The sequence below is a fragment of the Bombina bombina genome, chromosome 4 (assembly GCF_027579735.1).
Source record: "Bombina bombina isolate aBomBom1 chromosome 4, aBomBom1.pri, whole genome shotgun sequence".
NCBI classification, from domain to species: Eukaryota; Metazoa; Chordata; class Amphibia; order Anura; family Bombinatoridae; genus Bombina; species Bombina bombina.
The window spans coordinates 739178117-739195142 of NC_069502.1; the positions used below are offsets into that span (position 1 = coordinate 739178117).

The window sequence follows — 17026 nt, forward strand, 5'->3', positions numbered from 1 at the left end:
TCAGTAGCTGCCGATTGGTTGCTGCACGTAGAGGCCTTGTGTGATTGGCTCACACATGTGCATTGCTATTTCTTCAACAAAGGATATATAAATAATTTTTTAAATTACATAATACAAGTAAATTGTAAAGTTGTTACTATAAATTTATACTAATTTGACGCTAGCCTAGAAAAGTAATAAAAATACATTTTTGTTTGAACGAAAATTGAAAATTGACTTTAATATTGTTTTTTTTTAATTACAGGGGATGCCGGTTACCCTTGTTATGAATGGCTTTTGACACCCTATAATAACCCTCAACTCAGGAAACATATTCGGTTTAATGAAGCACATAAGAGCACAAGGGGTGTCATTGAAAGGACTTATGGATTATTGAAAATGAGGTTTCGATGTCTGGACAGATCTGGCGGGTGGCAATGCAGTATTCTACTGAAAAAGTAGCAAGAATCATATTAGTTTTGCTGTGTTTTGCATAATATTGCCACAAAAAGAGGATGCCCCATTGTTCAAGATATTCCCATGCCTTTCAATGATTTTCCCAGAGAAATTTGGCAGAGAGAACACAAATAGACGTGGCATGGCCACAAGGGATATGGTTTTCTAACCAATATTTTGATAATTGATCTTTATCAAAGAATTATTTCGTTATGTTTTTTTTGTTCAAATAAAATTTTTGTGAAACATCATCATCTTGTTATTTCTTTTTAGTCCTTTTTATAAACAACAGAGTTCACATTATTTGCATTGATCACACCCAAAAAAAACATGAAACAGACGTTTCTTTTTGTAAAAATAATCTAATAACTATTTATTTAATGAACAAAAAGCAACAATAATAAGAATTATAAACATTTTTATCCTAACCAAACTAATAGATTTACATAACAAAAATATTACAACATTTATCTTTAAAAAGATTACATATTAGACATACTATTCTACATTTAACTAGTGATTTTGTAACATAGTAATGGGATGAAATATAAATGAATTACAATCTTTGAAAATATATATATTAGTAGTGTTAGCTGTGGTCAAAAACCTTGGATATAGTGATGTTTTAAAAGATCAATTATCCATGACAATAAGTATTTCACATGTGCTCATTCATCATGCAAAATTTATAGTTCCACCCAAAATAAAATATAATTGTTGTTAGTAATGGTTAGTTGGATAAACAATATTCTTAATTTTCAATATTTTAAATAAAAAATAGAATCAACCAAAAATAGTGCGACTTAGTAACAATAGTCATGCGTCAATTTGATTGACAAGTATAGTTGTGACGTCAGATACTAAAATGTCGCTACAGGAGCCTTTCACTGCTGGAGAAATAGTCCTCCTGGTATATGCTATGGAATGCTATTTTCCTCATCGTATGGGAGGAGTTAGATTGGAAAAGCAGGACAGTCATGATCATATTATATATGAAATGATAAGAAGGATGTATAGAGTATCAAAGATAAAAAGGACAAGACGTCAATGCCTAAGAAAGTACAGTGATTTGAGGCGTAGGGAGACTAACTATTATAATTCAATTAAACGTCTAATAAGAAACTGTAAGTATAACTGTTTTGCGTTATTGATAGTAATTATAATTTTTAAGCGTTATTGCTAGTATTCTTAATAACTGCGCCATCTTTTACCTTTCTCCCTTGATTTAATTTCAATAATAGTCTATTAAACTTAAAGGAACAAAGAACACAACATTTGTCTTTCAGTATTCAGATAGAACATTACATTTTAATCTACTTTCTAATTTGTTCCTATTATCAGATTTTATTCATTCTCTTGTTAACTTTATTTGAAAATCAATAATGCAATTTTAGATGTTTTGAACAATTTTTGTTTTACAAAATGGGTTGTCCTTGATGATTGGTGGATAAATGCATCCACCAATGAAAAACTGTTGTACAGAGTAGTGAATTAAAACAAATAGATTTATGTGTTATTTTTCAAATAAAGATATCAAGAGAATTAATATAAAATGATAATAGGAGTTAGTTTGAAAGATTATTAAAATGTAATGTTCTATCTGAATATTGAAAGACAAAATTTGTGTTCAGTGTTCCTTTAGGTTTAATAGACTGTACATTTATTTTTTAAAACCTTGTTTATAATAGCTTATTGTTTTTCTAAATGTATCCACCAATAAGTAAGCTATAGACTTGTTGATTAACCGAAAATGGACTGTCTACTAAGCTTTAAATGAATTATATTTACATAAAGATATCACAATAGCAAATCTAAATTGATAATAGCATTCAATAAGCTATTTAATCATATATTTTTATTATTATTAATCATGAAATGAAATGTTTGTGTTTAGTATACCTTCAACTTGCATATATGAAATGAAAATTAACATGTATTATTCAGTAAAACTATAAAATGTAAATTAATTTTTTACAAACAGATATGAAAAAAATCAAAATCAAAGTCCAAAAAAATTGAAACTCCAAATAGTGGGGATCACTTTCACCACCGACTTCCTTTGACACTTATGGACAAACCAATGACATCCAAAAAAATAGCAGAGCAATGAAAAAAATTGTCTGTCAACACTCAAAAAGGTACATAACGATAGAACAGGGTTTACAAGGTTTTAGAAATTGACAATAAAAAAAGTAATAATTAAATAATTGCATCACAATCATAATATTAATTTTAAATTAATTAAATCTGTTCTATTTCATAATCTAATGCACATGTAGATATCCCGGGATGTTCTTATGAAGATATCCATCGTTTGAACAACAACAAAAATTATTACTTTGATCTTGATGTAGATGACACATGCCCAAACGATGATGATACTAATGTTGGAAGAGGTATTAGATATTTTCCTTTAATTTTTTTTTAGGAAATATAAATATTCAAAAAATAATGTGATATTAATTTTTATTTTTTCTAAATTTCTAAAAAGGTCGATTGTTTGACAAAGCGGTACAAGTGGAAATAGAATTGGATGGCATGGGATCACCAAAAGTAATATGATGGGACAAAATATGGTTCCTCCTATAAAAAATATGATAGACAAAGGTATATTATTTATTTCCCTTTGTCAAAAATCGAAAATATTTCAAAGCAATTAATGATAAATTAAAAATTATATGTATTTATATTACTATAGCCTCTGGTTCAAGCGATGTTTCCCATATTAGAGGAAAATATTGTGCAGGACAGAAAAAGAAGGTATATACAGATATCTATATATCGTTTATATTTTTGTTATGTGATTAATATGTAAATTTATTTTTTTGTAATTTATTTTAAGGTATGTAAGTTTTTGAAGAGAAAATAGATGAAAGCACACAAACTTTTACGGATGATAATTTCAAAATTAAATTGGCAAAAATAAGGTCAACAATGGGGAATATTGATGGAGCAAGTTGATTTTTTGTACAAAAAATATGGCATTTAAAAGCATTTTTTTTAAAATAATACTTTCAATTTCTTTTTATATGTTGATAAAAAGTATTACTTTATGAACCATCAAAAAAACAAACATTAATGTTGATTGTATTTTTGAAAAATAAAAATTGTTTACCACTTAATAAATTTTTATTTTTATTTAAATAAAAAATAATTTCACAGAAAAAATAATTGGATTCCTTGTTTTTTCAAATTGTATTAAAAAAAATCTATTTAAATAACAAATGTTAATTTTTTTTTATATATATTAATGGAACTCAAAAATAAAAAATTATATTGAACAAAAATAAAAAATGAATAAAAAAGTGCAAAATCACAAACAGTGTGAATTAGATGTATAAATATAAAAACAAAATTAATGGCTATCACTGATGTCCTGGCCTATTGGGGTCCGAAGGACCCTGTCTTTCCCGAATAATGGACAGGAGAACATTCACTGTGTGTCTGCGAGGCGTAATGAACGATTGATCTGTTCATTGTGTTCCTCATGCCATTCGCCTCTGCCAATCAAACCTCTCTCTGTCTAATTGCAATTGTCTTTCTGCTAATGACGAACTTCGGTCCAGGTGTGCGATTATAACATTTTGTAACTCTCTATGATCCACCCTATATTGTCCTAGCAAGAGAGATCATTTCATTGAGACACACATCATCAAGTTGTTAATCGATTTCAGAGTTGCCAGGTACCACTGGTCTTTCCTGAGCTTGTGGTTGTGCTGGCTGTACATTTTCTTGAAGTGTTGGTTCATGAACTTCTGATTCATCAGGAACAGGTTGATGGATTTTCCATTGGTTGTACATCCATGATTTCATCCAAATATTCCGGGGTCTCACTTCCCAAATCCCGGATTGATGTTCCTCCATCTCTGGTATTTCTGGTTCTACAGCAACCATATTTAAAATTACCTCCCTTGATGATTATTCTGTATCTGTGAAAATTACAAATGAAGAAAATAATATATATGAATATATTAAAAAAATTATATATATATATATATATATATATATATATATATATATATATATACTGCATATATATATATATATATATATATATATATTTATAAAAAAAATAAATAAATATATATATATATATATATACACATCAAACAGAATAGCACTCCAAATGTGTTATTTAAAATGTTTTAAGTTTATTAATTAATGGATTTTTGGGCTCACAAACAACCCGTCCTCAGGCTTACACGTGCGTCTTTGTAAGTCTGTGGATGGGTAGTTTGTGACACACAAATGTCGAATAATAAAGTTAACACTTTGATATAAAACCTTTGTACTGCTACTCAGTTTGCTGTTTAACTTATACTTGATCAGCACCCAAGGCATTTTAGTAACATATTATCCAGAGTGCAAAATTTTTTTTTTTCACAAGATTTTAAGCTTTTGTATTATTAAAAGCAAAATTTTAATTACAAATGACCAGTGAGTGCTGCCTTTTTTGCATATCATATTATATATATATATTATATATATATATAATATATATATAAATCTCTCTCTCTCTCAATGTATATATATATAAATATATATTAAATATATATAGATATATATATATATTTTATTTAGATAAATATAAATCTATATATATATAAAAAAAATTAAATATCTTTGAATATGTTTCATTGTCGATATAGATGCCTATAAAAAACCAAAATCTTAAAAAAAAGAGAGAGATACTCACCATCAAACAACCGTGGAGAACTTCCCGTCATGGTCCTAAAAAGATGTCCAAGGTCAGCTGTGGTTACAAATAAAATAAAATAAAAATATATTAACATATAATTTATTTATTTTTTAAATACAAAAAATAAGACGTCAGTTATATCAATGTTATCTATATGGCCTACGTGAGCTAGCTCTACCCCGCTTTGAAAAAAAAAAAAAAAAAGGCCTTCAAGGAATTAGAATTTTTGATATAAACCTTATTAGGTTTGCTTTCCAATAGAATACCAATAACAGAACAAAAAAAAACAAAAACAGGAATTCATATAGTGTCTAGAAAAATAGATTTCAAAACTCAAAATATGGATATACAGCCTTTATAATACACTCAATTTCATGTAATCTCAAAATAATAAAAAGTTCATACATTAATGTTTTCATTATTTCTAAAAAAAATTAATATGACCAGTGAGAATGAAAAAAATGGTGCAATATTTTTAATTAAAAAAAATATGCACAATTGATAATTAATGTTTTACACACCAAAAATTTAAATGTGGAAGTGTATCAGCTGATAACAAGGTATGGCTAGTAGATGATGTCTGCGTATCAATTGTCCAGTAAGGACACCACCACTTGTCATCGACATTCTGGACGAGGTTGATGGAATGGCTGAAGCATGATCATCACCACCCTAGCCGTCACCGATTGTGGTCGAGCTGTTAACAGATAAATGATAAATAAAATTAAACGTTAATCATTGTTTATATAAATAGAAGATTAATAAACAAATAAAATTTTAAATATTAATAGTGGTTATTGAAAGGGACAGTGTAGCACACAGATAATGATCCAGGTTGAATAAATTGAATTTAACATTAAACAAAGGGCTAGTATCTTTATAGTAACATAATGTTTAATATTAAACAAACCTTAATCCTAATTTTATTTAAGGACATTAAAACATTCTGAAGACACTCAAGGTTGTTTGTATTGAAAAAAAACTTTAAAAGCTTGTTGACACATAATTGAATTTATTACCTTATTAACAATTAATTGTAAAAGAAAGAGTCGTCTGCTCATTTGCTAATTAAATGACAAGTTCAAAGACTACTTATAACAGCTTGTTGATACATAATTGAATTTATTCCCTTATTAGGATTAATTGTTAAAGAAAGAGTGCTTTCTTCATGTGCTAATGAAATGACAAGTTAAAAGACAGAATTCCATTCACATAATTCTTTTGTTCTTTGAAAGATTACATAACCTCAGGAGTATTCTTTTATGTAAAGCCAAGTCTTGAGTATTTTTTAATACTAGCACTTAAACACTGATTAATCCACTGTAACAACCAATATCATGTTAAGTCTAGACTATTTATTTAATACTAGCATTGTAGACAAACACTCATTAATCCACTCTAAAACCAATATCATGATAAGATTGTTATCTATATGTACGACCTCCAAAAAAATAGTGGGTGTGTATATGCATGTATAGGTGTATGCTAATGTAGTCTGTGTATCTACATGTATAATTTTAAGATAATAATTGTGAGTATCTGCATGTATAACTGAGTATCTTCATCGATTGAGAACATCTGCATGTATAGTGTGTGTATATGCATGAATTAAGTCTACACTACTGTGAGTGAGTATCTGAATGTGTAAGTGTATGATATGTAGTGTGTGTTTATCTGCATGTATAAGTGTATATGTAGTGTGTGTGTATATGCGTGTGTAATGTATACTGAAGCGTTTGTGTTTCTGCATTTGTAGGTTTATACTATGAAGTTTGTATGTATATGCATTTCAATAGAATTTTAACTAATATATTATTAAAAGCTAAATTAGGGTACAAATATCTAGCACTGTATCTGCAAACGTTAATTTAATACAGAGCTCACATAGAAATACTATTGTTTGGAGCTTCTTTTGATTTGATTAATAGGGACATTAAACCACAAAATTTTATTTAATGAGTCAGAAAGAAAATAAAATTTTAAAATACATTCAAATATACTTCTATTAGAGGCATCTATGTTCAAGCAGCTAGTAAGCATTTCTAGATATGCTTTACAGCAAAGGATATCAAGAGAATGAAGTAAATTAGATAACAATAGTTATTTTGTAAGCTATACAAAAATCTAGCAGTAATAGGCCTATATTTTACATAATCAAAATTGTCGCCAATAAAAATTGATTTGCCAAAATATCTTTAAATAATAAATATTTTGATAAACTGACTCTACTGGATAATTACAATATGATCATCATTCAATTTAAATACTACTAATTAATTAGAGTTATGTTTTACCACTTAGGTCGCTATCACAATCATCTGTGATCCTGACGATTACATAACATGTTATTTAGAAAGCTATACAAAAATCTAGCAGTAATAGGCCTATATTTTACATAATCAAAATTGTCGCCAATAAAAATTGATTTGCCAAAATATCTTTAAATAAATATTTTGATAAACTGACTCTACTGGATAATTACAATAATAATTCAATTTAAATACTAATAAGTAATTTGAGTTATGTTATACCTCTTAGGTCGCTATCACAATCATCTGTGATCCCAACGATTACTTCTGGGCCTAGACGCTGCACCAGTCTCTACTCGTAATCGGTCAGATCAGCGACCGGTAGCATGAGTAGAATTTTTTTCTTTTGCCTATTTGGCTTTGGCAAATCTTTTTATGTCATTGTACCTTTTTTTGATTTGGTCAACGTCCTTTTTCCCAGGTCCTTGAGCACTGACAGCATATGTTATCCGAGTCCAAATAAATTGTCATACAAGTCTAGAACCATATCAACAAGAACCAGGTTCTGCTGATGTGAAAAGTGTGGATTCTTCGATTTGGATTGTGAATCCGATCGAGAAGTAGCCATACTTAATTTATCAATAACAATAAAAGTCAGTAAAGCTTCAAGTTCGGGAACTATGCAGTCTGACAAAATTGATAAATTCTACTTTATATAGTGCTGCAATATGTTCCCGCGACAAATCTTACGTTTCTGACACCTTACAGTCACGTGGGACAAACATGACTGACAAGTTGTAAGCAAATAATAGTACATTCGCAACTAGCGAGGCGTCATATGTATGAATCATTCGCCAGTGCTCGATGCTGATTAGACGCAAGATTTTTTTGGATGTTTTTTAGCACATATGGCAGGCGGGCAACATCTCGCTAGCTGCGAGTTAAAGCAAGTTGAGCAGACACGTTGTCGGCGAGAAAATTGACGCTTTAGTACATGGAGCCCATGATCTCTATATAAGTAGTGACCAAAATAAGAGTAACCTTCCTCTTGTGAGTAATGACTACCTATGATGTTGTTCAGAGATAAGGAAAGTGAGGTGATTGGTTAGAAAGGGACAAAAGACTTTGTGAGGGACAGGAAAGACAGTGTGGAGATGAATGACTAGAAGAGAGAGAGAAGGCGAGAGATTTGGTGAGTTAGAGAGGAGAGCAAAAGCAGGAGATGTTCCATTACCATTATACAATTTGAATTGAATATGCTAGAAAAAATATTTTAAATTGGCACTGCACCATAGATTAGTAAGGAAAAGAATCTGTTACCAGATTCCGGTGCTGCCCCTTAAAGGTTAATGCAACTAAGGGAGAGACAGAAAAAAGACAGGGGCTTATATAGCACTCATCCTTACTAGAACTAAATTAGAAATAGTATAAAAACCATACTTTAATATATATAGTTAAAATGGGGTAAACACCCCTAAGGAAATCTAAAACCCACTACCAAGCAAACAAACAAACAAACTCAGGGCAAGCCGACAGTCACTCCTCTGTTTCCTGACCGATAACGGGAAACATCGGCATCAGGTGGCTGAAGTGACTGAACGGTATGCAAGTAAAGTAGTTTAAAACAAACGCGTTTTGGCTAATAAATAGCCTTTCTCAATGTTATACTTCACAATGTAAAGTTGTTTAAGCCGAGGCTCCAGCGTGCACAGTCTTATATATCAGTGTGTGATTTACCCCTAGCCAATGACAGTGTGCCCAGCAAGAGACGCCTACATGTCCTCCAATCGCTATGTGTAAACGATTACGCCCATCGTTAGGCCCACTCTGTGTGGCTGAGGAATTATTCGTCAAACGTAACCTGCACGCTTATTGGATATATTAGCGGGCTAGAATTCTCCCCTAATGTGGTGCTGATGCTGCAATATTATCATGGTCAATAGATCATACTGGTCACAAAATAGGATGTAACATAACAATAGTCATTACAATACTAATGTGTTATTACTTATCAATCCAATCTGATTAACATCAATATGGTATTTTGATGTGATCGCCTCGGAACAAAAAATGTGTGCCATTCACAATTAATTACCCGATCATATACTGCAGGGCATAGTACGGCTGAATTGGGATCTGGTTGCAATGAACCTGTGTGCATTTAACATCATATGTGAGAATGACATTAATAGTGTATATGTATACTATACTATATTATAGTATATTGTATACTATAATATATTGTAATGGCGTTTCACTTGTACCGAGGTGAAGATCTAGTAGGAAATAATATTGTGCTATTGTTATGAATGTGTGATCAGAAAAGATCTATTGTATATCTATAATCAGTGTCCCAATCATTAAAAAATATTTACAAATTAGGTAAAGATCCTTAAAGGGGTACATATCCATACAGTTGCATTTTCCGTTTAACTTGTTAGATATTATTTGCATAACCTAGTCTTTTTGTTTTTAGGTGTTGCCAATGTTAATTCGTAGGTGTCAAAAAAATATACATGAGACCATATAGTTAAATATTACTCCTACACCAAGATTTGCATATAAGTCGATAGCTAAATCAATAGTGTTCGATGCACAAACTATTGGTATTGATATCCAATGTTTAATTGTATATGGAGAATATCACATCTATGTGAACATTAAAACAATATTGGCTAGATTTAGAGTTTTGTCGGTAACGACCCGCGTAGATAACGCTGGCTTTTTTCTGGCCGCACCTTTTAAATAACTCTGGCATTGAGAGTCCACAGAATGGCTGCGTTAGGCTCCAAAAAAGGAGCGTAGAGCATATTTAACGCAACTTCAACTCTCGATACCAGAGTTGCTTACGGACGCGGCCAGCTTCAAAAACGTGCTCGTGCACGATTCCCCCATAGGAAACAATGGGGCTGTTTGAGCTGAAAAAAAACCTAACACCTGCAAAAAAGCCGCATTCAGCTCCTAACGCAGCCCCATTGTTTGCTATGGGGAAACACTTCCTACGTCTGCACCTAACACTCTAACATGTACCCCGAGTCTAAACACCCCTAACCTTACACTAATTAACCCCTAATCTGCCGCCCCCGCTATCGCTGACCCCTGCATATTATTATTAACCCCTAATCTGCCGCTCCGTAAACCGCCGCTACTTACATTATCCCTATGTACCCCTAATCTGCTGCCCTAACACCGCAAACCCCTATATTATATTTATTAACCCCTAATCTGCCCCCCACAACGTCGCCTACACTTATTAACCCCTAATCTGCCGAGCTGACCGCACCGCTATTATAATAAAGTTATTAACCCCTAATCCGCCTCACTAACCCTATAATAAATAGTATTAACCCCTAATCTGCCCTCCCTAACATCGCCGACACCTAACTTCAAACATTAACCCCTAATATGCCGACTGGAGCTCACCGCTATTCTAATAAATGTATTAACCCCTAAAGCTAAGTCTAACCCTAACACTAACACCCCCCTAAGTTAAATATAATTTAAATCTAACTAAATAAATTAACTCTTATTAAATAAATTATTCCTATTTAAAGCTAAATACTTACCTGTAAAATAAATCCTAATGTAGCTACAATATAAATTATATTTAAATTATAGCTATTTTAGGATTTATATTTATTTTACAGGTAACTTTGTATTTATTTTAACCAGGTAAAATATCTAAACTAGTTAAAATAATTACAAAATTACCTGTAAAATAAATCCTAACCTAAGTTACAATTAAACCTAACACTACACTATCAATAAATTAATTAAATAAAATACCAACAATTACCTACAATTAAACCTAACACTACACTATCAATACATTAATTAAATACAATATCTACAAATAAATACAATGAAATAAACTAACTAAAGTACAAAAAATAAAAAAGAACTAAGTTACAAAAAATAAAAGAATATTTACAAACATCAGAAAAATATTACAACAATTTTAAACTAATTACACCTACTCTAAGCCCCCTAATAAAATAACAAAGACCCCCAAAATAAAAAAATGCCCTACCCTATTCTAAATTACTAAAGTTCAAAGCTCTTTTACCTTACCAGCCCTGAACAGGGCCCTTTGCGGGGCATGCCCCAAAGAATTCAGCTCTTTTGCCTGTAAAAAAAACACATACAATACCCCCCCCCAACATTACAACCCACCACCCACATACCCCTAATCTAACCCAAACCCCCCTTAAATAAACCTAACACTAAGCCCCTGAAGATCTTCCTACCTTATCTTCACCATACCCGGTTCACCGATCGATCCAGAAGAGCTCCTCCAATGTCCTGATCCAAGCCCAAGCAGGGGGCTGAAGATGTCCATGATCCGGCTGAAGTCATCATCCAAATGGGAGCTGAAGAGGTCCATGATCCGGCTGAAGTCTTCTATCAACGGCATCTTCAATCTTCTTCCGGATCCATCTTGCAGACCTCCGACGCGGAACATCCTGCTGGCCCGACGGACTACCAACGAATGAAGGCTCCTTTAAGGGACGTCATCCAAGATGGCGTCCCTCGAATTCCGATTGGCTGATAGGATTCTATCAGCCAATCGGAATTAAGGTAGGAAAATTCTGATTGGCTGATGGAATCAGCCAATCAGAATCAAGTTCAATCCGATTGACTGATCCGATCAGCCAATCAGATTGAGCTCGCATTCTATTGGCTGTTCCGATCGGCCAATCGGATTGAACTTGATTCTGATTGGCTGATTCCATCAGCCAATCAGAATTTTCCTACCTTAATTCCGATTGGCTGATAGAATCCTATCAGCCAATCGGAATTCGAGGGACGCCATCTTGGATGACGTCCCTTAAAGGAGCCTTCATTCGTCGGTAGTCCGTCGGGCCAGCAGGATGTTCCGCGTCGGAGGTCTGCAAGATGGATCCGGAAGAAAGAAGATTGAAGATGCCGTTGATAGAAGACTTCAGCCGGATCATGGACCTCTTCAGCTCCCGCTTGGATGATGACTTCAGCCGGATCATGGACCTCTTCAGCTCCCGCTTGGATGATGACTTCAGCCGGATCATGGACATCTTCAGCCCCCTGCTTGGGCTTGGATCAGGACATCGGAGGAGCTCTTCTGGATCGATCGGTGAACCTGGTATGGTGAAGATAAGGTAGGAAGATCTTCAGGGGCTTAGTGTTAGGTTTATTTAAGGGGGGTTTGGGTTAGATTAGGGGTATGTGGGTGGTGGGTTGTAATGTTGGGGGGGGGGGTATTGTATGTGTTTTTTTTACAGGCAAAAGAGCTGAATTCTTTGGGGCATGCCCCGCAAAGGGCCCTGTTCAGGGCTGGTAAGGTAAAAGAGCTTTGAACTTTAGTAATTTAGAATAGGGTAGGGCATTTTTTTATTTTGGGGGTCTTTGTTATTTTATTAGGGGGCTTAGAGTAGGTGTAATTAGTTTAAAATTGTTGTAATATTTTTCTGATGTTTGTAAATATTTTTTTATTTTTTGTAACTTAGTTCTTTTTTATTTTTTGTACTTTAGTTAGTTTATTTCATTGTATTTATTTGTAGATATTGTATTTAATTAATGTATTGATAGTGTAGTGTTAGGTTTAATTGTAGGTAATTGTAGGTATTTTATTTAATTAATGTATTGATAGTGTAGTGTTAGGTTTAATTGTAGGTAATTGTAGGTATTTTATTTAATTAATTTATTGATAGTGTAGTGTTAGGTTTAATTGTAACTTAGGTTAGGATTTATTTTACAGGTAATTTTGTAATTATTTTAACTATTTTAGCTATTGTACCTGGTTAAAATAAATACAAAGTTACCTGTAAAATAAATATAAATCCTAAAATAGCTATAATATAAATATAATTTATATTGTAGCTATATTAGGATTTATTTTACAGGTAAGTATTTAGCTTTAAATAGGAATAATTTATTTAATAAGAGTTAATTTATTTCGTTAGATTTAAATTATATTTAAATTAGGGGGGTGTTAGTGTTAGAGTTAGACTTAGCTTTAGGGGTTAATACATTTATTAGAATAGCGGTGAGCTCCAGTCGGCAGATTAGGGGTTAATGTTTGAAGTTAGGTGTCGGCGATGTTAGGGAGGGCAGATTAGGGGTTAATACTATTTATTATAGGGTTAGTGAGGCGGATTAGGGGTTAATAACTTTATTATAATAGCGGTGCGGTCCGCTCGGCAGATTAGGGGTTAATAAGTGTAGGCAGGTGAAGGCAACGTTGTGGGGGCAGATTAGGGGTTAATAAATATAATATAGGGGTCGGCAGTGTTAGGGGCAGCAGATTAGGGGTACATAAGGATAACGTAAGTAGCGGCGCTCTGCGGTCGGCAGATTAGGGGTTAATAAGTGTAGGCAGGTGGAGGCGACGTTGTGGGGGGCAGGTTAGGGGTTAATAAATATAATACAGGGGTCGGCGGTGTTAGGGGCAGCAGATTAGGGGTACATAAGGATAACGTAGGTGGCGGTCGGCAGATTAGGGGTTAAAAATATTTCATCGAGTGGCGGCGATGTGGGGGGACCTCGGTTTAGGGGTACATAGGTAGTTTATGGGTGTTAGTGTACTTTAGAGCACAGTAGTTAAGAGCTTTATAAACCGGCGTTAGCCCAGAAAGCTCTTAACTACTGACTTTTTTCTGCGGCTGGAGTTTTGTCGTTAGATTTCTAACGCTCACTTCAGCCACGACTCTAAATACCGGAGTTAGAAAGATCCCATTGAAAAGATAGGATACGCAATTGACGTAAGGGGATCTGCGGTATGGAAAAGTCGCGGCTGAAAAGTGAGCGTTAGACCCTTTCCTGACTGACTCCAAATACCGGCGGTAGCCTAAAACCTACCGCCAAACTCCAAATCTAGGCCTATGATTCTTGTGTAGAATTGTATTATATGTTCAGATTGGAACTCTAGATATACGAGAATGTAGGAAATAAGGCCCAGTATAATTTTTTATTTTTTTTAAATTAAGGAGTGTGTGCACTCTACAGTTGATATAAATATAGAGACCAGGTCATAAAGCAATATACATAATATGATAAAAAAGAAAAGACATAGCCATTATTAGCTTAAGCTATGCAAAAGAATGACAAGGCAGCACTCAAAGGTCAAAAGAAAATAAGTGGTTTATTTTGCTTAAATCCCTGTTAGCCAGAGACATCAATTCACCCCAAAACATAAACGTGAAATTAAAATGAGGAATTAAACATTACCAAGCCTGGTATAATCAACAATTCAAACACATTTGTACTAAACATATCTAGAAAGCACATAAGTGTGACAACACGCTTCCTAATATTGATACAATTATGTGTTACATTTTGCAACAAAATAACCATAAGATAATGAGAACAAATGTCCCAGAATCGGAGCACTTAGTGTATAAAACACGCTCCTTTGAAATGGATAAAATTGCCACAAGAAAGTTCCAGTGTTCTTGTGTAAACCAGCTGATAATATGAAAACAGCCTCACCACAACTCGCGGTACATGCCTTTAGCCTGCTGGATTAAACTTCCACCATGTCCTTTGCAAGACAAACTGATTTCAGACAGCTCAGGACTCCGGTTTTATCCACGGCACAATGGGCTCCTCTTTATTGCTGCACCTTTCTGATTGCAAGACAGAAGCTTTAGGGCTCCAAGGCTGCTGAACATATGCGCTGGTAAATCCAAATCACCTTGAACACGGTCACTCCATTAACTGCTGCCAGGTAAGTTATTCCTCTCCTTCAAAAGTTACCGCTCTCATGAAATGTCAGGCATAAAAAATACCGCACCTGGTGTTCCCAGGCGGTCTACCATCCAGGTACTGACCAGGCCTGGCCCTGCTTAACTGATCCTGATCCCGTCTGATCTCAGAAGTTAAGCAGGGCCAGGCCTGGTCAATACCTGGATGGTAGACCGCCTGGGAACACCAGGTGCGGTATTTTTTATGCCTGACGTTTCATGAGAGCGGTAACTTTTGAAGAAGAGGAATAACTTACCTGGCAGCGGTTAATGGAGTGACCGTGTTCAAGGTGATTTGGATTTACCAGCACATATGTTCAGCAGCCTTGGAGCCCTAAAGCTTCTGTCTTGCAATCAGAAAGGTGCAGCAATAAAGAGGAGCCCATTGTGCCATGGATATGACCGGAGTCCTGAGCTGTCTGAAATCAGTTTGTCTTGCAAAGGACATGGTGGAAGTTTAATCCAGCAGGCTAAAGGCATGTACCGCGAGTTGTGGTGAAGCTGTTCTCATATTATCAGCTGGTTTACACAGGAACACTGGAACTTTCTTGTGGTAATTTTATCCATTTCAAAGGAGCGTGTTTTATACACTAAGTGCTCCGATTCTGCGACATTTGTTCTCATTATCTTATGGTTATTTTGTTGCAAAATTTAACACATAATTGTATCAATATTAGGAAGCGTGTTGTCACACTTATGTGCTTTCTAGATATGTTTAGTACAAATGTGTTTGAATTGTTGATTATACCAGGCCTGGTAATGTTTAATTCCTCATTTTAATTTCACGTTTATGTTTTGGGGTGAATTGATGTCTCTGGCTAACAGGGATTTAAGCAAAATAAACCACTTATTTTCTTTTGACCTTTGAGTGCTGCCTTGTCATTCTTTTGCATAGCTTAAGCTAATAATGGCTATGTATTTTCTTTTTTATCATATTATGTAAATAAAGCCCAGTAGTTATTGATCCCTCTTATGTATCGTAACTAGTACTATAAATATAAAGTGCAAATGATGCTATGTATTAAAGGGACATTTACATAAACTTAAATGGGCTGGATTACCACAATTAAAGGGATATTACACTCACTATACATATCCAATTAGATATACACACAGTAATTATTATACTCATTCATACCATTAGGTATGACAGTATTCAGGTTGAAAACCCATTTGGTTTCCATCTGTAATCATTTTTTGTTCCGAGGCGATCACATCAAAATACCATATTGATGTTAATCAGACTGGATTGATAAGTAATAACACATTAGTATTGTAATGACTATTGTTATGTTACATCCTATTTTGTGACCAGTATGATCTATTGGCCACGATAATATTGCAGCGTGGGCACCACATTAGGGGAGAATTCTAGCCCGCTAATATATCCAATAAGCGTGCAGGTTACGTTTGACGAACAATTCCTCAGCCACACAGAGTGGGTCTAACGGTGGGCGTAATTGTCTACACATAGCGATTGGAGGACATGTAGGCGTCTCTTGCTGGGCACACTGTGATTGGCTAGAGGTAAATCACACACTGATATATAAGACTGTGCACGCTGGAGCCTCGGCTTAAACAACTTTACATTGTGAAGTATAACATTGAGAAAGGCTATTTATTAGCCAAAACGCGTTTGTTTTAAACTACTTTACTTGCATACCGTTCAGTCACTTCAGCCACCTGATGCCGATGTTTCCTGTTATCGGCCAGGAAACAGAGGAGTGACTGTCGGCTTGCCCTGAGTTTGTTTGTTTGTTTGCTTGGTAGTGGGTTTTAGATTTCCTTAGGGGTGTTTACCCCATTTTAACTATATATATTAAAGTATGGTTTTTATACTATTTCTAATTTAGTTCTAGTAAGGATGAGTGCTATATAAGCCCCTGTCTTTTTTCTGTCTCTCCCTTAGTTACAATTTGAATTGA

The 17026-nt window shown here is 33.9% G+C and overlaps 1 protein-coding gene across 2 annotated transcripts in view; it reads right to left on the bottom strand.

The window, feature by feature from the left end:
- Positions 1–3611: 3611 nt before the first annotated feature.
- The window catches only part of SCAF8 (SR-related CTD associated factor 8), a 579788-nt gene continuing 566373 nt past the window's right edge, over positions 3612–17026 (bottom strand). Inside the window, exons 23-25 of one of the 2 annotated variants that reach the window (XR_008402065.1) lie at positions 5656–5831; positions 5132–5188; positions 3612–4364 (exon numbers count right to left, since the gene is read on the bottom strand). The gene's annotated coding sequence lies outside the window, so the exon portion shown is untranslated. Of the gene's footprint in view, positions 4365–5071; positions 5189–5655; positions 5832–17026 lie in introns of those variants that run through there. The other variant, XR_008402066.1, reaches the window with a different exon arrangement.